Source organism: Mesoplodon mirus (assembly GCF_964341445.2).
Source record: "Mesoplodon mirus genome assembly, chromosome: 12".
In the NCBI taxonomy this organism is placed as follows: Eukaryota; Metazoa; Chordata; class Mammalia; order Artiodactyla; family Ziphiidae; genus Mesoplodon; species Mesoplodon mirus.
In genome coordinates this window covers 72,668,355-72,693,106 of record NC_138988.1, presented here as the reverse complement: position 1 = coordinate 72,693,106, position 24,752 = coordinate 72,668,355, and the positions used below count along the sequence as shown (strand labels likewise).

Genomic DNA, 24,752 nt, shown 5'->3' with positions numbered 1-24,752 from the left:
GTCCCACCTTGAGGCCAGGAGGTCAGCCTTTTGTGTCTCCTGTGCAGTTGGACATCAGCTGAGGTCTGGGGAGGGGATGGGGACACTGCCTCCTCTGGCCAAAGCCCTTCCTCTTAGTCATCCTTCCAGGTCAGCCTCCCAGTGGAGGCTCCCTTTGGCATTGAGCAATTCTCCTGAACTGGAGCCAATTCTCCGTTCAGTAGACAATTCAATTCTCCTGATTTGACAAACACCTGCAGCCTCTGGCAGATAGAGGGACACCAGCATCTCGCCCTCTACAGGCCTTCTAGAGTATTACATGCCTGGTACATTTCATGTTCTGTGGTCGCTTCTCTCTGTGGACTCTGCCTGGAAGCAGTGTAAGGAGAAGGAGCTAGATAAGGCCTGATCCCTGCTCTCAGGAGCTTGCAGTCTAGGGAGGGAACCAGGAAAAAACAGTTCTCAAGCAAACAAGACATTTACATGGCATAAAAACAAACTGCTGTTTTCTAATGAGCCTAACTAGGAGGTAGAGAATTTCCAGGTGGGGAAAAACGACCCTGTGAGGGTTGATAAGGAAGCAGTATTCCAGCCGGTACTTAAATGTCATCTCAAAGGACCTTGACACTAAAATATTGCTTAGATTCTGTGGGGCTCAGACTGCTGTTAGAGTTTCCATCACCAGATATGAGCGTCATCCTCCCCCATCCTGCACACACACCCACACCCTTGCTCCTAATGTTGGAATATTAGGCTTTTGTCTGCGTTAGTGTTTTTGTTTTGTTTCAACTTGGTCTAATTTAACTTTTTCTCTTTAAAATATTGGGCTGTTCTTCTCATGTGCATTTGAGATGGCTGTGTGTCTCCTCTCCTTGGCCATCCTACCCCAGGGTCCCCTTCATAGCTGGACTTGCTCAGCTCTCTCTCTGTACCTAAATACACACCTGCCACGTCCTCCATGCCTTCACAGCGCAGGCTAAGAATCGCACCCCGGGAGGTGAGGTGGGAGCTGGGTTGTCAGTCAGCTGGGACCAGGCCCCCATCCCTCTGTCAAGAGAGGGAAATCAATGAGTAGCTTCCCACACGCCCACCCTCTCCCTACCTGTGCCCCGTGTGGTCTGAAATGGGCACTCCCCCACCGCCCCAGGCAACAAAGTAATAGGTTTTCCCCATCAGTGTTTAGTTGGAATTTCCTGTCTGGCTGTGGGCCACCCTGAACCAGTCCTTAATAAGGTCCACGTTTTCCATCCTGCTTAAAGACTGTGTCACAGGGGCTGCTGGCAGTTTGGGAATCTATCAGAAGAAATAGCATCTGGCTTTAGCGGTCTCTGCTGAACCTGGGTCCTCCCCAGCTGCAGAGCCTTTGACAGAGGGTGAACATTCTAGGAGCTGGGGAATAGGGTTGGGCTGGGAGTTCCAGGAGGGGACCCGGGTTCTTGAGGAAGAACACACAGATTCAATCTCGAAGCTCCTCTCCGTTTATTTAATCTATCAAGGTTTCACTCAGCCAGCCCTAACTTGACGAGCTCCACAGACCAGAGAAAAATCGTATTTCCTCTCGAGTGAATCATTCATTTCACACAGCCCAGTTGCTACCTCAGAGCCTTCCCCAAAGGCATGGACAGTCCTGAAGCACCCTTTCCTCTCCTGTGGATGGGTTTTCCACCACTGTAAAGTGCCTAGTGACGGGCTAGGAACTTTGGGAGGAAGAAAGTGCTGAATCTGCAGGCTTTGTCTTCAAAGGATCTGACACGATGGGAGGGTGACAGGTTTGGGGGGAGCTGTTTCCTCTCTCCTTAAGAAGCATTAGAAGGGAATTTCCTGGTGGTCCGGTGGTTAGGACTCTGCACTCTCACTGCCGAGGGCCCAGGTTTGATCCCTGGTCTGGGAACTAAGATCTCACAATCTGTGTGGCCAAGATTAATTAAAAAAAAAAAAAAAAAAAAAGGAAGCCTTAGAAGAAGGGGAGATGGCTCCCCCAGTCCTATTCTCTGTGTGGTTGTCCCTGTGATCTCCCCAAAAGACAGGAGCAAAGATGGAAGGAAGGGATCTAGAATGTTCCACAGACCTAGCACAGTATAATATGCATTTTATATGTCAGGTCATTTCATCTTCTCTATTATTATTCTCATTTTTCCCGCATGGAAACTGAAGTTGCCCAGGGCCACGGCTGGCAGCAGATTAAAGGCATGTCCAAAGCTCAGTGCCTTTCCATCTCCACTCACGGATCAAGTGGGCGGTGGTTTATTATGCATATGTTGTAGAACCTCACCACAAAGTCTATGGCACTGCTTCTCCCACTGCCAGACTACCTGGGTCTGGGAAACCAAGGAAGGGAAGGGAGGAGGTGGGCGCCCTCGCTAGCAGGCCCAGGGACCCCGCCCCCAAATGGCTTCTTCCTTTCGCAGGGTGCAGGGCCCTGCTGGCTTAGAGACTCGAATGCCGAGAGGTGTTCTACCGGGGGACACACAGTGGTACCCGGGAGAAACATGGGGCCTGCAGGCCACCTGCCTCCCTCCCGAGGTCCCCTTAGACGTGCACAGCAGACGTAGCTTCTCTCACGTCTTCCTGTTTTGTTGACACCCGAACCAGAGCTGCCCACGGCAGGCCAGCTATAGACCTCCTCACTCACACGTCTACTCTCTATTGCAGAGTGCATGTGTGTATGATACTGGATTTAAGGCTCACAGCACCTGTGAGGGTTATACGAGGCAGGTGGTACGCTTCCCTCTTTACCAAGGTGGTGGTTCTATGATGAGCCCCCTGGGTCCCCGTCAGGAAGGAAGCCTGTTTTCCCACCCGCCAGCCTCTTGAGGGTTTGCCGTAGCTGTAGAGAGCTTCCGAGGTCACACCCTCCCAGAGCAGCCCCAACTTCATCCCCCCATGGGGTTGACTGAGGCTCCCACGAAGGCTGCACGACAGCCTGACTTCTCCCACTCCTGCTTCCACCCTGTCCCCTCCCCCAGCGGCCCTGATGAAGCTCCTGCCTGCGAACCACCACCTCGGGGCTTGCTGCATGGGACCCCCTGCCCCTGAGGCCTAGGAGGCCCAGGGAGATGACATTTGTGACAGAAAGGGGGACCAGACGAAGCATGGGAGCCCTCTCTCCTGTTTTGCCGCTAATGGGCTGAGTGATCTTGGAGAAGCCAGTGGGCCTGTCTGGACCTGTTTCCCCATCTGCACCCAGAGAAGGGTACGGACTGAATCATCTCAGTGGTCAACAGGTTCTAAGACCACTTGACCTTAAGGAACTTGTGAGAGAACTGTGATGGAGCCCTCAGCCTCCACGCTTTCTGGGATCTCCCCACCAACCCTGACATTGCAGCAGGGGCTGGGGCACAGTCCCTGCAACTCCTGGAGAGACCGCCTCCTGGGCCCAATCTGGGAGCTCAGGAAATCATTCTCCAAGATTCACTCCCATCCCTTTTCCATTCTCCCCCACAGGAGCTCTCCCCAGGTCCCCAGCACCTTCCACCAGCTTGGCATTGCACTCACCAGGAGGGTTGTGTCAGGTTCTTGCCCCCAAGCCTGGTGTCAGCCTTTGCCCTATCTGACAAAAGGAAGGTGCTGCTCCGTAAAATGCATGGATATATTGGGGTGGCCGAAAAGTTCGTTTGGGTTTTTCATGACATCGTGTGGAAAACCCAAACGAACTTTTTGGCCACCCCAGTATTTATACCTGGAATTGGGAATACAGGTATGGATTTATGTGGTCCTTGGACTCCAAACGCCAGATGGCAGATCTCTCCCCCACCCTCCCCCACGCCCTTCTATAGACCAGAGCTCCCTTCACACGGCCACCAAAGAGCTCCCGCCCTCAGGCATGTCCAGCAGCCTGCAGAAACGGGACTGCCCGCTTCAGCAGTCCCTGACCTGTACCCTCACCATGCTGGTGCCTTTCTTCCCTGTCACATTAAGGGCCAATCCCTCTCCCACTCCCCCCATCCCTCCAGGACCAGCTGGACTGTGGTCACCCGACCTTTAGCTCTCAGCTTGTTTTTTTTTTTTTTTTTTTTTGTTACAACTTGAGCATGACAAATAGATTAGAGGATTAGACACAGTTGGCAATATCCCAAAAGTCCATACTGCACATTGACCATGCAGTGTGATCAGCCTGTGAGCAGGACATCCGCTAGCAGCTCAGGCTGACAGGTGCCAGACTTTGGCAGGGCTCCCTGAGAGCAGGGACTGGCCCCTCTGTTTACCCCGGGTGGCTCCCTGCAGCCTTTGACTCTGCAGTGTGCACATCATAGACCTGGGCCATTGGTGAATCCCTTTCTCAGCACTTTTGCACTTCGTCTCTAGGGTCAGTTCCTTTTATGAAACCAGGGGTGCAAATCCCATCTCCCTCATCAGACCGGGTGCTCTGGGGGCAGGAGCACCTTATCAGACTGGGGCTCCCTGGGGGAAAAGGCTGTGTCTCCCTTCAGACTGGGGGTCCCTGAGGCAGGGCTGTGTCTCCCCTCAGACTGAGGACCCTGAGGTCAGGGCTGTGTCTCCCTTCAGACTGAGGACCCTGAGGTCAGGGCAGGATGCTGGCTGTGGAGGATTCAGCCCTGAGGCCAGACAGTCAGGACCCCTGAGGAGGGCACACAGTCTAGCTGAGGAGACAGACTCTGAACACATACAAGCATGCTCCGTTTTATGAAAGGAAAGTATGGGTCCCCTGTGTGGGGTGACAAGGGGGTCTAAAGACATGGCTGGTGTGGAGACAATTAAGTAGACATTTTGTCTCCAGTAAAGCAGCCAAGCTTCTCCACGGAAACCGAACCCCTCTGTTGACTCAGCTGAAAACAGAGAGGTGGAGTTCTGGGTCCCACCCTCTCCCTAAGCCCCGCCTTCCCTACAGTCCCAGGCAGCCCGATTCTTAGGGCCACGCGCCTTGAACGGTGGCCACAAACCCCTTGGTGGGCCAACAGCCCAGGAAAGACCTGCCGTCCTCTGGTCTGTTTCCTGCATCTCTCACCTGGAACACTGAGGTCTTCTTCCAAAGACCTTGGACCTTTCCCCGTTATCTCCCTAGTGTGTACCCTCTCCATGTGGGTCATCTGTCCTTCAGAGGACAGACTGTCCTCCAGCAGGAGGGGCCGGCAGGGCACTTGGCTGTGGGGAAGCTATGGAAGGAGACAGGCCCTCGAGTCTGGCTTCACCCACTGTATTCAGGCTTTGGAGACAGTCTCACCTCCTAAGCCCAGCTCTTCTTCTCTCCCTTGTCTACACCAAGGCCTTCTCTCCCGCCCCCTCGGCTCCTGAAGGAGCAGGTTCACTGGGGACTGTGCTCCTTGCGTCTTGGCCTCATGTTGCGTCAGACCCGCCACCCTGGATGGGGCAGGGGCTCTTCTGCCCACGCTCAGAAACATCCTTACAGTAACCTCTCCTCCCCGGGTACCGTGTGCTCCTACTCTTTGTTATGTCCTCAGTCGCCTTTGTCTCTGGATCAAATCGCTTTTCATTGTTTCCTAACTTCTCTTACAAGTGTTGTAAAAGTCAAGGTCCCAGGGTATTTACAATGAGGTCAATGGAGGGGCTCTTAACGAAGGGACTACTTACAGAGTTCTGGGCAGGGTGAAAGGACACTGCTTACCCTGGTGCTGGCAACGGCAGGGAGCTGCTACCTCCCCTGGGCCTGATGGGATGAAGGGACACAGTCACTCCCAGAACCCCAGGTGGTGGCTCTAGGGAAAGAGCTGCCAGCAGGAGCTGGGACCTTCCGCAGGCCGCAGCTGCAACCAAAGTGGCCCGGCCAGGAGGGATCCCCGGTGATATCTATCTCACCTCACTTTCTGCCTTGTTTTCTGATCTCCCGCTGGTACTTCCCACTGGCTGAACCCAATTAGAAGCCCGAGGGCAAGGCACCGATTGATGTAGTCCCTGCAGGTCCGCCTCTCCAGGGCCAGAGCTGGGTACAGAGGGGCAGAGAGTGGTCCTGGACACACAAAAGAAGAGATCAGGGCAGGTTTCTTTCTCCCCATCCTTTCCTAGTTTCCGGCCCCTGGGATGTAGGGAGCTCTCTCTGGCTGGTCCATTAAATGCATTCTTTTTTGCATGCTGACTGTGGCAACACGAGGCCAAGACTGCGCTCACCTGCCAAGCCCCGTGCTAGACCTTGGTATGTAGAGATAAGACACAAAGGCTGCTCTCCTGGAGCTCAGCGCAATTTTCCTCCCATCAGAGGGCTCCAGCGGGGGGATTAGCTAAATGAGGAGTGGAAAGGAAAATTAACTCATGGACTCAAACCTGCTCGTCATAACTGTCAAACCGAGATCAGCACTTCGCTCCATGCTTTTCCATATGTTATTTACTCTTCCCGGTGACTTCACACACTATTGGCATCCTCCTGTGGACACAGAGGACACAGCTCCAAGAGGTGATGCGACCTGCTCTCAGCCACACGGCTCATAAGCAGCAGAAGCTCCCAAGCCCCACCGTCTGCCTCCGGTGGAGCCTGCCTTGCACTGTGCGTCTACCTTGAACTATAGTGACGGGGGCCCTCACGCCACCTCCCTGCCTGCAGGCAATACGAGTGACTTGCTTTGTCCGAACCCCCAGAACACAGCACAGAGTCGTCAGTAAAGAAGGTTTCAGCAACCAGGCCCCAAGTACCTCTGAGCCCTTTCGAAACCACTCATCGAAAACCAGGGTTGAACTTGACACGTGAAGTCAGAACTCCCCGGTTCTTGCTGGCAACAAGACTTGGCAATGATCGTATATGACCATATACAGGCTAGTCTGAATTGAATGGGCAGGCCTAGGGCTTGGTGGTTTACAAAGTCTTTAAAAAGCCTGGAGATCTTTGCAGGCTCATTTTACAGATGAGGAAAGGAGGTTCTGAGAGATTAAGTAAGTAGCTTGAGGCCTGGCCTCTAGCAAGTGGCAGACCCAGGACTTGAACCCCTGACCCTTGGCTCCTTCCGTGCTACCCAGCCTCCTCCTGGTGGTAGCAAGACTCTTGCATTAAGAAGAGGAAAACTTTCCAAGTGGCCCATCATAATCCTCCTCTCTCCCACCAACCAGTCACCACCCCCACCCCACCCCAGCCTGTCATTCCCTCCCATCCTCCCTGCTTTCTTTCTGTCCGATTTTTTGGTATTCTGGACACACTCAAGTTCTCACCGCCTGTGCTCCAGAGAGCAGCCCCGGGGCTGCACACACAGCCAGCTCTTCAAAGACACAGTTGTTCTGTCCCCTGGTGGGCCAATAAAAACCAAATGCTGCTGCTAAAAGAAACAGGTCCATTTCACTTTTCATTTTACTTGAGAAAATGGAAAATGCCGAAGAAATACATTGAGGTCAAGCTCCCCTGGATTGTGGCTCAGAGCCTCGGCTACGTGAACCAGCCACCTCCCTGGGCCCCGGCTGATTACTTGCAGTCACTCATTTCGCTTCCCACGCCTGGCCTGGAGCACCCGTGAACACACACCCATGCATTCCTCCCCACCATCTTCATTTGACCCACACACCAGAGTCACCAGAACACGAGAGACAGACAGAGGCCACTTGCTAAATCCTGGTACCTTGGCCAAGCCCCCAGACACCCATTTCTAATCACATCTTCAAGTCTTGAGCGAGACACAGCCATAAAAGAAGGGAAAACCATTCATTTATACTATACAGAGTTTCAATTTTTCTGAGGCTTTCACACAGTCATCTTTTATGAGCTGTAATAAAACCACATGTTTATACAGTTTCTCTCCCTAAGCCCCAAACATTTTAGTCACATCTTATGTAACACCTGGGGTTTGTGAAACACAGCCTGAACAGCCTCGCATCACTTATGCAAACAGGTCTGAATTTTCCAGATGTATCCATTTCCCTCCAAGTTAGCAAAAAGCTTATTTGGAAGATATCGCCTCTCCCCCCCCTCCCCACCCCACCCCCATTCCCTTCCACCTGCAGGTAATGTTTGCTTCTAAAAAGAATCTCCACTTTTGCAGTCACGTGGAAGCAATTTTTCTGATTTGTTTTGCAATTCCTGATGAATACCTTTATCTACATCTCTGTTATAGAGTGGCAGAGCCCTGCCTAAAATTAAATCATGAAGCCACTGCTTTTTTTCCCTCCTACCCATGCTCAGATCTGGGATCCACTTTTAACTCTTCCCACCTCTGCATCTCTTTTATTAGTTTAGCTATTAGGTCCCTCCACTCATACTAAGTGGCTTTTACAGCTCTTTTCATTTCCTATTGCTGCCATCCTGCTCAGACTTATAAATTCACAGATGGGCTGTTTCACTTGGCTTCCCACGAGTCTCCTGTTTCAATCTATCTGGCACATTCTAGCCTCATAAATCTTCTTTCGATGCTCTTCACTGAAACACTACGTGTGGCTGCCCGTTTTCTGTAACAGGGGAAGGCAAACTCATCCTGCAGCCTGCTTCGGTTGAAGAAAGTTTGCCTAGGGCTTCCCTGGTGGTGCAGTGGTTGAGAGTCTGCCTGCCGATGCAGGGGACACGGGTTCGTGCCCCGGTCCGGGAGGATTCCACGTGCTGCAGAGCGGCTGGGCCCATGAGCCATGGTCGCTGGGCCTGTGCGTCCGGAGCCTGTTCTCCGCAATGGGAGAGGCCACAACAGTGAGAGGCCTGCGTATCGCAAAAAAAAAAAAAAAAAGAAAGAAAGTAAGTTTGCCTAGAACACAGCCACGCCCATTTATTTACACACTGTCTGTGGCTGCTTTTGTAATACGACAGCAGAATTCAAAGCCTCAAATACAGTATTTACCATCCAGTGTCTGTTATAAAGTTTGCTGACCCCTGATGGATGGAATAAAGTCTGTGTCCCCCAGCCTGGCACACAGGACTCTGACCTGGCCTCCTCCAGCTTTCCCGCCTTGCCTGTGTGTCCATCTTCCCCAACCCCGGGCAGCAACCCCCATAAATGGTTGGCACCTTCAACAGCCTGTTTCATGCCTCTACAGCTATTCATGCGTTCCCTCTGCCTAGAGTCCTCTTCCACACACCCCAGCTTCTGGCAAATACCAACCAGTCACCCGAAATTCAGCTCAAGGCAAAGCTCTTCAGTGATGCCATATCTGCTCCACAGCCCACCTCTGTCCCTCCTTCCCCGTGAATTCAGTGCTCCTATTTTTGTGCCCCGCCGACCTCTTGCAAATGTTTCCCACAACTTCTGCTTGTATATGTGCTGCTCCATCTTTAGTCCGAAAGTCCCTGGAGAGCAAGTGCTGTGTCTCAATCAATTTTTTAATTCCCAGAGCCTGGTATTGTGTCTAGAATATAGTATTCAGTACACGTTGAATGAATGAATGAATGAAACATCAACCCCTAATCCCCCATCTTGTTCCTTCTCCCCATACATACTCTTTGCCTGGGCCCTGACCTGCTTCACTGATTCCGGTTCTAAGCTTGTCCACTCCCTTCTGGGCTCTAGAGTCTTCTCCAGGGACAGCCCCTGCCTGCTCCTCCCACTCTCATGTCCTTCACATCCCAGGTCAGGGTGGCTCTCAGCGACCCTCACCTCCTGACCTGCTGTGTGCCTTTATTGGGCACCTCTTGCCTGACTGGTGTGTACAGGTGCCGTGACGGAGGAGTCCTGAATCAGAATCCGGGCTCTGTCATTCTCTAGCTGGGTCACCCTTAGGCAAGTCAGTGCCTGAACTCTGGTTTCCTAGTCTGTAAAATGCAAGCGATTAAATGTCCTTCACTGGCTGATGTGATGACCCTAATACACACACATTTATTCATTCAACAAATATTTATGGATTATTCATTTTGTGCCAGGCAGTGAACAAGACAAAAAAAACCAAGAGAGCAAAACCAAATCCCTGCCCTCCTGGGGCTTACTTTCTTGCTGAGGAGACAGGCAATAAACAAGACAAATTCGGTACTTAGAAGGTGAGAGGTGCTTGGGGACTGATAAATCAGCAATGGGTAGGGATTATGATATTATTAGATGACAACTTATTGAGAAGGTCTTTCCTTCTGAATCTGAAACGTCCTTTCTTATAACTCGTAGGACTCCCCCAGGTGATGCTTTATAATGTTCGCCAGTGGGGGGTAAGCATTTAATACAAGTACTAGTTGGATGAAAAAAGGAAAGAGTGAGGGCTTCCCTGGTGGCGCAGTGGTTAAGAATCCACCTGCTAATGCAGGGGACTACAGGTTCGAGCCCTGGTCTGGGAAGATCCCACATGCCACGGAGTAACTAAGCCCGTGAGCCACAACTACTGAAGCCTGCATGCCTAGAGCCTGTGCTCCGTAGCAAGTGAAGCCACCGCAATGAGAAGCCCTCGCACCCACTCACTGCAACTAGAGAAAGCCCGCATGCAGCAACAAAGACTCAGTGCAGCCAAAAAATAAGTAAATAAATAAATTAAATAAATCTATTGAAGAAAGAATGAGGGAAGGAAGAAACCTGCCCTTCATCATTCCTCAGCAAATACTTCCTGAACGCTTCTGACACCTGCCAGGAGGGCCATCCATGTTCGAAGTGTTCTTTCAGGAGGATTAATTTGGTAGTACATTGTGTGAGATGGATCAGTGAGAGAGAAGCTGATTTGGGAGAAACCAGAAGTTAGGAGGCACACCCAAACATCTGGGCTGACCCAGGCATGCAGCTGTGGGACCCAGAGAAGGACTCTTATGAGATTGCCTGTCGACTGAAAAAATGGCACAACCCAAAAGTTGAGAATTATGTTTTATTCAGTGGACATTCTGAGGACTTCAAGCCCAGGAGACAGCCTCCCGGATAGCTCTGAGGGACTGCTCTGAAGAAGTAAGGGGGGAGCCGGGATATATAGAAGTTTTTGCAACAAAGACCAGGTAGTCAGAATTTCAAAAGATTACTGTTAAAGAAAACCAGACATCTCAAGGAATTCAGTGCTTTTCTATATATGGGAAGATGCAAGAGTTTGGGCTCATTGAAATCATTCCTTTGACATGCACCTCAGCTATCTGGGTCTAGTACCCTGTGTTTTCTTATCCTGAGTCTTCTCAGGGTGCACTGTCCGGGGTCGCTGCAGTGGCTGATGGCTTGATGGCAGGCATCCTGTTTCTTTCGTTCTTCTTTTTTTTTTTTTTTTTAGATACTAATGGATTTATTATTTTTGTCTGTTTTTAAAAATATTTTTATTTTATACTGGAGTATAGTTGCTTTACAGTGTTGTGTTAGTCTCAGGTATATGGACATCGTGTTTCTGTCCTGAGTTCCCTCAGGGCTCAACCACAGGGCAGCTGTAATGTGATGGCTTGATGGCTGCAACATCCTTTGTTTACTGACACTTTTTTCCACTCAGAGCATTTCATAGGAAACTTTGGGGACTAAATCCAAGGTCCTTCAGAATGGAGATGGGGACTTGCCTAATCCTCACTCCACACCCTAGTTATAAGGAGGATTCTGGACATGGCAGGTGGTGGGAGATGTTTTGTAGAAAAGAGGAGGGACATTTCTCCTGTCTACCCCATCCCTTTCTATAGTCACACCCAGGCCCTTCTCCAGGGTGCGTCTGACCCTACCACATGAGTCCATCCCTCATCCACCAGTCTCTTGCATGAACTGTAGTGCCCAGAACCCAGTCTGACCCTGCCCCTTCATCTCCTGCAAAAGTAATTACTCCTGAGTGTGAGGCCCAGGCCCTTTAATCCTCCAGGACTCACACAAAACAGGAGAGAAGAGGCACGTATATGAATCAAGAGGACAGGACATATTGAGGCCACTCCATAAAGTGGAAAGAACCAGACAGACCCAAGGTCAGATGCCAGCTCTGAGATTTCCACGTCTGTGACCTTGGGCAAGGCTTTTCTCAATTTTCTGATATACAGTATTAAAAGATAATTTTTTAAGTTAAAATCATGACTCATATGAACATAAAATGAATACACATCAAAGAATTTATTTAACTCATTAGTTAATGAGGGAACCAGTAAGATAGGACAACCAGTTGAGGGGAGAATTCAAAGAACACACACATATGGGCAATCGGGAATACTGAAATAAATTTACAAATATCTGCAAAACCGGTCAATAACCATTGGGTAATAATGAGCTGCATTTCCACCAAACACACTTCATTTGCATTTCCAAGGACAGGAATCATTTCATTAGTATCAGTTTTCTAGAACTTGCACAGTTGTAAATGGCTCAAAGACAATGAAATGCACAGGCCCCAACAGAATCAGATAATCTGGCAGGTTGCACTCAAGAGAACACTGAACAGTTTCCAAAGTCTTTCACAAAATTTCCTAACAGAAATATGCATGGTCTGGGACTTCCCTCACGGTCCAGTGGTTGAGACTCTGCACTCCCAATGCAGGAGGCATGGGTTCCATCCCTGGTCTAAATTCCATCCCTGGAACTAAGATCCCACAGGGCACAAGGCAAAGCCTTAAAAAAAAAAAAAAGACAAAGAAATACTCATGGTCTGAGGTGATATATTTAAAACACCCAGCACAGTTCTTGGCCCATCATCGGCACTCAATATCTGAAAAGTCCCTTCCCTGTCTTTCAGTCTGAAAAAAAATCATAGGGAAAGATTTTCTTTGAGGAAAACGTTGCTAGAGAAATGTGTAAGGAGGGCTCTGGGGCTCAGCAGTGAGAGTAGTCACATCTGGCCTGGAGAGTCTTCTTGGTAGAAGGAATCTAGTCACCTCAAATCCTACCTCTTTCCCTGGGTGCACTTATCCCGGAGAAAATCACGGAGCCACACTACCCAGGTCACGTTTCTCTGACATTTTACAACGTATTAACTATGGTCACCCTAGTGTCTCATTCACTACCCACAACCCAGTGGGTGGACTATCTAGTGTAGTAATCATTCCCATTTTACAGAAGAAGAAAGAGGTTCAGAGAGATTAAATAACTTGACTGAGGTCACACAGCTTGCAAGTGGTAGAGGCAGTAGTGAACAGAATCCCATGTTTCAGAAGACTTGGAGAAAAGATTTACATCCAAGACCCTCACCTCTCCTCAAGGCCAGAGTTTATTCCTTGTGCTCTGTGCTTCTAAAACATTATGAACAAAACTCAGTTTTTCTTGAACTGACATGTTTAAGGAAGTAATAAGTTTTATATTGCAGGTTATTAATCTATTACAGTGATTTCATCAGCCTGTGAAATAACTCTCTATATGATGTAAGTTGCATAGCTCCCCCTGCAAACCAAACCCACAAGCATCCCCATGGATGCTGGGAGCCCCAGGGTTCAGTGGCCCCAGGATACACAGGGGCGGTCCCAGGGGTAACTCCATGGGGAATCTGTTTGCTGGGTGCCTGAGGAACACTGCTCCTGCCCTTCAGACAGGCTCCCACCCCCAGCCCTTTCCCCTCTCTCCCACCCCAGACTGTCAGAGTCCTCCTCCTGCAGGGCCCCTGGCTGTGACTTTCCCTCCATCCTTTGAGTCTAGATGGTCTGCTCGAACTTCCCACAAAAACATCCTAACAGGTGTCTCTGCTTCACCCCTTGCCTCCCTTTAATCACACACTGTTAATGTGTAAGTCAGATCATGCCACTTGTCTGCTCAGAAAAATCTAATGACTTCCTGTTACATATGGAATTTTCTGGAACAGACTGTACAAGGCAATTTAGTGTTCAGGCTGAGCATTAGGGAGTACCTTTGGGATTGACAACTCTGAGGAAGGAAGAGAGCAAGACGGAGTAGAAGGGGAAGTTAAGTTGCCATGCAGCTTCAACCAATGACCACTTCAGCCCATGAGAATTGTGGACAGCTCCCTTCAGGGATTTTCCATGTTTCTCTAGCATCCCCCAGCCACTTCCATCTCTACAATCATAGGAACAGAAGACACAGACCCGAGGGGTTTCCCTCTTCTGATCCCCTTCCTTCTCATCATCCCGGGGCTATATCACACCACCAGACAGGACAATATGGCCGTTGTCTCACTAATGCTCTGATTTCATGTCTCCGTGTCAATTAAATGTTTCTATATTCCTATCCCACAGCTTGAGGAATAATATTAGTTTAATGTATTAAGAGGAAAGTAGTTAAATATTTGTTCTTGGGTAATTGTATATGAATTGCATGACAATTGAGCTGGTGATGTAATTAGTGAATCTTAATTGGAGGCCCTTTTATAATCAATGTGTAATTTACTGACAACCGTTTTGGCTTAAGAGCAAATTAAATGCTTGTCATCGGCCTTCCACACCCATTACGTGCAGAGTCAGCACACTTCCTGGCTGGCTGCAGGGAACTCTTCTCTGCTGTCAGTTGGCCATGTGATCTCTAGGAAGTCCTGTACGCTATCTGGAACTCGGTTTTATTATCTGCAAATTGGGAGCCTTGGAAAGAACAGTACTGATGGGTAACGTGTATTGAGCACCTACAGTGAGTCGGATACTCAACTCACAAGCACCCGTGGTAACTCATTATATGTGTTCTAAGCACACGTGTTAACTCGTATGTGGGTAACTCATTTAGTCCCAACAACAACCCTATATTAGATGCTGTTTTTGTTATCTTCATTTTATAGAAAAGGAAACCAAAACACAGTGGAACTTGCCCAAGGAGTAGAGGAAAGGGACGTGGTGCCAGAGCCCATCCTGTTGTCAGGTAAGGCTACTACCTCTCATGACAATTTCTAGCTTCTCTTCTAGCTCAAAGGGTCTACATGCCCCAGTCCTCCAGACACCCAGATCCTTCCATCCCATTGTCATCATTAATCCCTCCCTGGCACAGAAACTTTTGAATAGTTGAATCCTTGGCTTTGACCTTTTCTTATTTGTTGCCAGCACCAGTGTTGTCCAGCTCCCATAGCCTCCCTCCATCAGTCAGGATGGGCTAGAGGATGCTGCGATAACAGCCCCAAATCGAAGTGGCTTTTACAACAGCAGAGGTTTATTTCTCACTCACGTTCCATGTTCACGTTCAGTGTGGGAATTGTCAGCAAATGTGTTGCCCTGTTTTCTGGACTTCCAACTGTCCACTTATGGCTCATCATAAACACCTGCAGTCCAGAGAACAGAGTGAAGTGTTTCCTTACAATTTCCAGCATCTCCCTACATGATACCTCACTCCCCTCTCCTGGGCTTCTTCCTTCTTTGCCTCCTCCTTGCCCCCAAACTCCTGGCTTCATTCTGCCAGGGCCCTACATAATTAAGGCCGAGAAAATCCCATCAGTTCTTTCTTTATCTTGTAAGGGTCACAGTGGTTCCTATCCCCTTGGGAGCAGACTCTGGGCTATCAGAGATTTCAGAGGGGAGCATCTGTCAGGATGATAAATACTTCTACCTCGATGATAACGATGATAAGCTCGATCCACAGCAATGGATGCATCACTTCCCCCTCCCTTCCTACCAACCAGAGTGTGGATGGGAGGGAATAAAGCATAAAGAGAATGAAGGGGTCAGAGACCCCCACCTGCTGTTTCTCAGCTATTCCCTTCAATCCTAACCCCAGTCATGAATCATCATGTTCCTCTTAACTTCTTACTCTTAAATTCAATATGACACCCCCTTCCTACTCCCTTTGATCTTTATTTTGACCTCCTTATACTCACCCCTCATTCTCCCAGTTCCCTTTGTTCTATTCCCCACAGTGCCCTTCAACCGTCTCCGTTTTTTTCTCCCTGTGTCCCTTTCCCTATGATTAATAGGGATGATTCTGGGTGGCAGGGGACAGAGTTCTTGCCCCAGCTTAGCCACTAATTTGCAGTATGATGCTGACAAAGGCACCAGGGGCAATTTTAGAGTCTGTCTTGCCCATTGCTTTATCTCAGCACCCAGCCTGGCACATAGTAGGTACTCAATCATTGTTTCTAGGATAAATGAATAGCTGAATGAATGGCTAAATGATGTTTCCTCTAAAAGGCTCTCCAAGGACCCTCTCAGCTCTGAGGTTCCATCATTCTATGTGATTCTCTAAAATTCCCACTTCCAGACTGTCTTTTGGGACTGACAGGGCAGAGAAACCAACTCAAATAGCAGCAAATGTGCAAGTGATTTTATACCTAATTGACAAACTAAATATAGACAAATCACTAGGACCAGATGGCACTTACCCGAGAGTAGTGAAGGAACTCAAGGGTGAAATTGGGAATGCTGGCCAAAACGTGTAAGTGCTCATTACAAAGGGACGTGATGCCAGAGAGCTAGAGAGGGTGACTATGCCTCCACAAAGGACTCTGGGAGCTTGAACAGTGAGACTGGTTGTGAAAACAGGCAACTTCTCCACATTTAGAATAAAGAGTAGTGGCGCTAGCAAAAGCTACGTACCAGCGAGGAAGGCCACTTGGTTCTGTAAGAGGAAATCATTCCTGGCAAACTCTTCTAGAATTATGTGTGGGGACCCACATGGATAGTGACAAACAGGAGCCAGTGGAGGAAATGAATCTAGGCTCTCAGAATTATAGGCTAAAATCTGTAGAAAATGAAAAAAACGAATCATCCAAGATTGGCTGTCTTAGAAGAAATTCTGATTTAAGATAGGAAACTTGTATGGGACTAATAATAATGCATAATCACAAAGGTCGTTTCAACTTCTCAAAGATACTCTTGAAAAGTTGATCTTTACAGCAACCTTGTAAAAGGGTAGAGCATTTTTTATTGGTTGTCATTTGAGAAGTGACACAGAGAAAATAAATGACTTGCCCAAGTCCTATACTTCTTCAATTCTCTGCCCCTCCATCCCTAGGGTGAGGAACACTGATACAGAGACATTCACGTCTCCCTGAACTTGCCTGCCAAAGCAAACAGCCAAAGCAGCAGAAAATACCCGTCTCATTGCCACCTTCCAAACCTCCCATGAGTGCATCTAGTGTTGGCGGGGGAGGAGCCTAATTTGCATCCAGAATCCTGGCTGCAAGGGAGTCTGGGAAAAGCAGTTTTAAGGTTTCTAGCTTTTGCAGTCAAGGAAGAAAATACTAGAGGTTGAGAATGAATGCTGAGGGCCAATTATCTATATGCACCCTACTTTGTAAAAAAAAAAAAAAAAAAAAAAAAAAAAAAAGGAGGGGACATTCCAAGAGGAGGGAAAGGTATTTTCAAAGGAAGGCATTACAGAAGAGGATCATAGTGCTATGGGCTGACTGTTTGTGTCTCCCCAGAATTCATAGGTTAAAACCCAGCCCCCAGAGTGATGGTGTTAGGAGGTGGGGCATTTGGGGGTCGATTAGGTCATGAGAGTGGAACCCTCATGAATGCCATTGGTGTTCTTATAAAAAAGAGATTCCAAAAGAAAAAGACAAAGACTCCAGAGAGAGCTCTGTCACGGCTTCCACCATGGGAGGACACAGGCAGGAGGTCACAGATGGCTGTCGATGAGCCAGGAAAACAGTGAAGCTGCTGGCATCTTGATCTTAGACTTCCGAGCCTCCAGAACTATGAGAAATAAATGTTTGTTGTTCATTTGCCACCCAGTCTAAGACACATAAGTTTGAAGCCTCACGGACCCTTGGCAAGACTGTACAGTGCCAAGGGCTCAGGCGATGGCCACTTTCTCTGCCCCTCTCCTCTCCTCACTTCCCTCGTGGGAAACATTGACCTTGTCCCATTGAGAAGTGTGGGAGGGGGAAGGGGTGGATTTCTTGTGACCAGGTCACCTATTATTCCTGCCCTGTGGGGGCCAGGAAAGAGCTGATAGGACCAGAAGATGGAGGACACGCTGTGACAGTGAGTCACCGTGATCTTCCCTAACCCACCCACGTGGGGCTCTCTGCACCTCAGAGAGGAACAAATAAACACGAGGCACGTACATTATTAAGAGTAATCACACTGTTACTTATAGGTTCAATTAAATACTCTGGACATTTTTATAACATAATTTGAGGTATGATGCATGCAGCAACAGCATTAACCTTTAATCACAGTTCTTTCCCTTTGGGATGCAGTAATGACCCTACTAATTAGTAATGAAATGATTAAATAGGAATAGAAGCCATCAAATCATGATTCCTCTCACTGGGCCTACTCCCTGGATTTAAAGGTGGCCTTTTGTCCTTCCTCCCCAAAGAAAACACATCTCAGGTTGTGGGTGTGTATCTTAGGGGGAGAGGCTGAATCTTCTGCAGCCTCTGCTCTCCCAGAGGCACAGGGCGGATAAATGGCTAGGACAAGTATTGCATAATCACGGATGTGCAGTGTTCAGTCCTGGGATGTTTACTTGCTCCTTGGGTTATTGATAATTGTCCCTTCTGGGCACCACATTTGGGAATGTGGGGTGACATGAGTTATGCAGTTCTGGGCAGTACTAGGGCCTTGATGAGATCAGCTCAGCCCTGACCATTTCCTTCTACTCATTTCCTGCTCCCACCGCTGCACCCCCAACTCCTGAATCTCAACGGGTTTTTAGAGAATCCATTCACTTCCCATTTGCTGGGATGTCTGAGGCCCCCAAACCATGTTTCCACACCATCCAATCATCCACCTACTTGCCCCTGGGGTCCTGTTCAGACTACCTGTCTCCCACCGTGTATCAGGAATCATGGGAAACACTGAAGGGATGAAAGCAAAGATCACTGCTCTTGGGGAATCCCTGTCAAACCTGGTCATAAATTGGGTTGCAATAATTGCACTCCTATAATAATTGAAGGATTGATAATAACTACAATAGAGAGAAGAGCATGGTCTAGGGGAAGCTCAGAGAAGGGGCAGCTGACTCAGCTGTGGTATCAAGGAGGGCTTCCTAGAGAAGGTGACACCGAAGCCGAGACTTTTAGGATAAGTGAAGCCAACAAATGAAGAAACGGGTCAGGGCAGGTAGTCCAAGCCTAGGATCATGAGCTAGGGCACAGGGTGAAAAATTGTTCCTAGTTGCCCTCCTCTATCTTTAATTCAATAGAATACAACCATATACTACCATATACCATATAGTTCACCTGTATTCCTGGAAATCATCCTAGACTCTGCTTGCTTGGCCCTCCTATCCCAGTCCCCGACAATTGGGTCTGGCTTTGATGTAGCATCTCACTCTGGCCCCTGCAGACTCAGTGCCTGTATCAGGCTCACCAGTCAGGAACTCATGGTTACCTTCCGTGTCTCCCACCAGGGTTTCCTACATCAGCTTTCTGCCCCCATCTTCCTTTTGGGGCACACCTTCCCCAGCCCTTCTCCACTTGAGCTCCAGTGCTAGCTTGAATCCAGTTAGCACAGTCAGATCTGTCCAATTTGACGAGACAACAGGATGACACTAGAGTATGTCTAAACACACACATATATTGTGCTCTGAGCCTATCCAGCCACACACCTGCCCTCACCGCCACCCTTCACCTACCACAAATCCTCGGCCCAACATATCTCTGGCGTATACTTTCCTTTCACTCCTTCAGAACTGATCAGACTTACGGAGTGGGTCTGGTTTTATTTAAAATACAAGTTCAGCTGCTTTAACTGAGAGACCAGATAAGACTGGCTCAAACAACTAAAAAGTTTATTCTTCTTTCATGTAGAAGTCTTAGTGAGTGGTCTAGGACTAACAAGGTGGCTCTGTAATCATTAGGAGCCCAGACTCCTTTTATCTTCTTGCTCTGCCAACCTCAACATGCAGCTCCCACCTCAGGACCCAAGGTGGCTGCCCCAGCTCCTGCCTTCCCAGGGAATGCAGGGCCACTCCTTTTTTTTTTTAAAGTAGTTATGTATTCAGTATTTTACTTATTTTTATTTTTGGGTGTGTTGGGTCTTCGTTTCTGTGCGAGGGCTTTCTCTAGTTGCGGCAAGAGGGGGCCACTCTTCATCGCAATGCGCAGGCCTCTCACTATCGCGGCCTCTCTTGTTGCAGAGCACAGGCTCCAGATGCGCAGGCTCAGTAGTTGTGGCTCACGGGCCTAGTTGCTCCGCGGCATGTAGGATCTTCCCAGACCAGGGCTCGAACCCGTGTCCCCTGCATTGGCAGGCAGATTCTCAACCACTGCACCACCAGGGAAGCCCCCCACTCCTTTTAAGAACATAATTTGTGGGACTTCCCCAGTGGTGCACTGGTTAAGACTCTGTACTCCCAATGCAGGGGGCCTGGGTTTGACCCCTGGTCAGGGAACTAGATCCCACATGCATGCTGCAATTAAGAGTTCGCATGCCGTAACTAAGGAGACTTCAAGTCACAACAGAGGAGCCCACCAGCCGCAACTAAGGAGCCCACTGGCTGCTACTAAGACCCAGCACAACCAAATAAATAAATAAATAAAATAAAAACAAAATTTGTAATTCATTTTCACATCATTTCTGCTTACAATCATCAGCACTTAGTGATTCACAGGAGGCTGGGAAATGTATTCTGGTGGCCATGTGTGCCCACCAGACTATCTTATCTTATGTAACAAGATAAGAATGGGTTTGGAGAGACAAGTAGCAGACTCTGCCAGAATCTTTATAAATTTGCAACTTTGGGCCTCCCTGGACTTAACAGGATGCCAGGAGGCCTGATCATCTTCTGCCTGTAGCCTCTCAACCTCTCTTCCCCCTCCTCCCAGTTGTTCATTCATTCAAAATGTATTGAGCAGCTATTAAAGTGTAGGCCCTGGGGCTTGGTAAATGATTAACTTACTCATTGTTAAATGAGAGACAAATTATGGAGAACTAACTGCAAGACCTGTTTGAAAATGAGAAGCTTCATTAAAAGGGTGAAGATAAAGAGCTATGGAAATTTAGAGCATAGAGAGTTCTTTCTGGAAGGATGAGAAAGACTACATGGAAGAGGTTGCCACAACCTGGAATGAACTAAAAAATGAATGCCCCTTTATATACCTGTGGGGGGTGGGGGCATGTAAGCAAGGGCATGTTCTGTAAAAACCAGCTTGTGCAAGTGGGACCTTCAGACCTGTGTTTAATTTTAAAGTCCTGCCATGACTGGATTGAAGCTAGTCAGAGCTGGTTTGGTTCTCCCTTGAGCCCCCAGCACCCGCTTGTAAGGACTGTCTTCATGGGCTGAGGCTGACCCTCTGGAGAACAGAACTTGTCTTTCCCAAAAAAGAACAGCCATGTACATTTTCCTTGGTGGCAGTGGAGATCAGACAAATCTGGGTTTAAATTTCAATTCTGCTACTGACTAGCTATGAGCCTTTAGACAAAACTAACCTCTCAGATTCCTCATTCTAACGATAGTTTTTTGGGCACCTATTGTATATCAGACAGTAGTGGTTCATGCTAGGAGTGTTAAACACTGCTATACACTGAATATTTGTGTCCCACCAAAATTCATCAGTTGAAGCCTAATCTCCAGCATGCTGGTGTGTGGAGGTGGGGGCCTTTGGGAGATGTTTAGGTCATGAGGGTGGAGCCCTCATGAGTGGGATTAGTGCCCTTTTCAAAAAGGCCCCAGATGGATCCTTCACTCCGTCCACCAGGTGAGGACATAGTGAAAAGACAGCTGCCTAGGAACCAAAAAGTAGTCTCTCACTGGACACCAAGTCTTCCTTGATCTTGGATTTTCCAGCCTCTAGAACTGTGAGAAATAAATTTCTGTTATTTATAAGCTACCTAGTCTATGGTAATTTTTTATAGTAGCCTGAACAGACAAGAGACATGCACCTTATGTAGTTAACCCTCATTTTACAGATGAGGAAACAGGCTCAAAGAGGTTTAGTGACTTGTCAAGATCACCCAGGTCAAAAAAGGAAGGATCAGGAATTAGGCCCAAGTCTATCTGATGACAAAGCCCATTGTCAATACCTCTGCACTGTCTCCAGATAAATTCAAGAGAGGAATATCAGAATCTAAGACTGTGAACCTCTCCATGGATACCCAATATCATTCTCTTGTTTACTGAATGTTTTCCCTCTTCATCTTTAAAAATGTTCCAGGCACGTGGTGGGGCACAGTGAACGCTGCTCCCCTTGTCCTTTGTTTGCTTCTCTGGCTCCCTTGCTCTGCATTCCTCCTCTCCCTCTTCCACTCACCTCCTTGCAGTATTTTTCATGTCTTTGCCCTCTCATCCTCCCAGTTTCCCTACCTCCCTCACCTCCTCCAGTTTCTCTTGTCTCCTGCCCCCCACACCCTCTCCCAGCTCCTCCTCTGCCCTCTGCCTTGCTGGGCCGTGCTCTTCAGACATCTCGTTAAAGTAATTGTTGACCTGAATTCTTACTCCAGTGCATCTATAATTATGCACCACAGGAAACCCTGAGGGATTCAAAACAGACTCTTAATCTATTTCACATGATTCAAAAACTGCTCCCAGGAAAGCAGTTTAATAGCCACAATTAACAGAATGCTGCTCAGCCATCCATGGGAGAGGTTCCCGGCCCAGCACTACCCACCTCCCTGGGCTTGGTGCTCAGAGGCATCAAAGGTCCCCTCCAAAATGAGTAAGGCTTTAGGGTTTAATTTAGTTAATTAACTGGATGTGAAGGTAGCTTGGGAATTTTGTGAAAAGTGTTCCCCTGTCCTTTCCATCTCTCCTCTGAGCTCGAGGACCCCACTCAGGCCCTAAAAACTCGGTTTGTATCCACCCCAATGTAGAGTTCTGTTCACCAGCCCAGGGCAGTGTGTGTGTGTGTGAATGTTGTATTGAGTTAGCAGCAAGGCCAGAGACGCCACCCACCCGGCCTTTCTCTGCATCCACTTTCTTTCTACCAACCACAAATCCTCTCCTCTCCCCCTTCCGTGAAATGCCCACCACAAGGCTTCGCTTCTTGGATGCTGGGAGCTAGTACTGCAGGAAAGCATCCTCATCAGAATGAGTTCCTACGGAAGGTTCCATGAAGGGTGTGGTCCACCCCCTGGTTCAAAGGACTTGCTCCAGGGCCCACGTGGAAGAGGGCTTGACTGGGTAACCTCTTGGGCAAGTCTTCCCACCCTTGGGTTCTATGCTAGTTGAATATCACTTTTCTAAAACCTCATCTGTCCTTCCAATGAGACTAGTTCATGTATCATCCATAACAGTGGTTCTAGAATTCCATCATGAACCAGGATCTCCTGGATAGCTTGTTAAAACAAGTTTCTGATTCTGAAGAAGGGCCCAAGAATTTGCATTTCTAAAGAGCTCCCTGGTGGTGATAATGCTGTTGAATACAAAGTCTTTGACCTTGTCAAAGTCTGTTCCCAATACCAGCAGCATGAGCATCACCTGGAAACATTTGAAAATGCAGAATCTCGGACCCCAACCCATACCTACTGAATCAGAGTCTACATTTTAACAAGGTCCCCGGGGGACTTGTACACACAGTGACATGTGAGAAGCCCTGGTTTAGAGGAAAGCTCTCAGGGTTCCAGATAAGCGTGGAGTTGGGAGCAGGTGGACAGGGATGACTGTCCCCATCCTGCCAGGGACATGACAAGAAACAACCCTCTTCAGAACAGCCTCCACCTCTCCCTCTCACACACACTCACACCCCCTTCAGCCACCACCAATGAAAGTGATTTAATTGCCCATCTCTGCCAAGGCCCCAGCTCAGGGATGGGTATTTTCTCAGCGAATTTCACTAGGGGAGGAGACTCTGCCCCACAGGTTGTAGGCTTGCTGTTCGCACTTCCGTTCCTCCTCAAATACTCACCTGCCACGGCTGCCCCAGCCCCATAGAAGAATCTTCTTCCAGAAACTAATTAGAAACCTATAAGGTTGTTTTGTCTTATTATTATGATACAATGACAGCCTTCATGATGCAAAGTCATTATACATCACAGACAAAATTAATCATTTATAGTTTATTTCTCTGAAAATGGATAAGTCATCTTCTCCAATAACAAGAGTATGAACACATCAGTCACCCTCTCCATCCTGAGCCACACAAGGCCCTCTTGTGTTCAGAGATCTGACTCTACCAGGAGCATGTGGACTAAGTGGGGGAAGGCATGGGTGCCCGCGCAGTGGGTTAGGAGCCTTTACAAACACCCCTTTAACCTCCCAGCAATTCTCAATATGCCTCTGTTGCCTAGACTTTGGTCTACATCTGTGTTGAATTTACATTTTTTCTGTTAGAACAAGTGAATTATATCTAGCCCAATAAGGTTTAGCTGTTATGATTTACCCAAGAATATTACATGGCAGATGATGGTGATAGTAATAATTTAGTACTTACTATGTGCCAGTCACTATTCTGTTTTCTATGTATTAGCTGATTTAAACCTCACAATAATCCTGGGAGATGAGTACTATTATAATCATCCCCATTTTACCTACAAAGAAACTGAAGCTTTAAAGAGATTACATAACTTGTACAAAGTCACATAAGGCTACAGGCTAGTAAGCCACAGAGCCAGGAAGTGAACCCAGAGTCTGAATGCTTAAAGACCACACTATACCCCCTCCCAAGTTCTCAAAGTTTATTCATAGTTGTGTCAAGGAGAACTTGAACTCATAAACTATGGATAAAGGAGAGGAAACCTAGTTCTTGCCCCGAAGTCTCTTCCTTCTCTCACTCTGGTAATATATGCTCTTCCTGATCTTAGAGGCCAGCTTTATGGAGTTGGAACTGTTTCTAGAGCCCAAGGAAGTCTAGAACTTTCTCTCATGTCCCCCCAGACCCAACTCTAAGGCTACAGGGAAAACACTGAAGGAGGCAGAATTTACTTGATTTCTCTGTGGCCATCTCCTCCTCCTTTTCCTTTTTTTCAATCATTCATTCAAGAAACACATTACATTTGTACCACATTCTTGGCACAGATTTGAAGAAGTCATCCTTCCAGGAGCTTACAATGCAGTGATGTAGACAAGTGTGACAGCAACTGAACACAAAGCAAATAGAGTGTGTGTTATATGGAGATGCACGTGATGCTATGACAGAGCAAAGCAAGAGCAATTTATTAATCAGGGTGTGAGGTCCTTTAGGGAGAAGACCAGATGTTGGTCATCTCAATTCCCTAACCACCTCAGAAAATGCTTGACAAACACTTGGTGAGCAGGTGGAATCAACCTGGGAGATCAGAGAAGACACCACAAAGATTT

At 48.1% G+C, this 24,752-nt stretch overlaps 1 long non-coding RNA gene across 1 annotated transcript in view; it reads left to right on the top strand.

Annotated features, from left to right (window-relative positions):
* Positions 1 to 24,752, top strand: part of LOC309813408 — a 286,009-nt gene that overhangs the window by 124,798 nt on the left and 136,459 nt on the right. The window contains exon 2 of the long non-coding RNA XR_014295494.1: positions 14,416 to 14,495. This is a non-coding gene — a long non-coding RNA (uncharacterized lncRNA). The remainder of the gene's footprint in view (positions 1 to 14,415; positions 14,496 to 24,752) is intronic.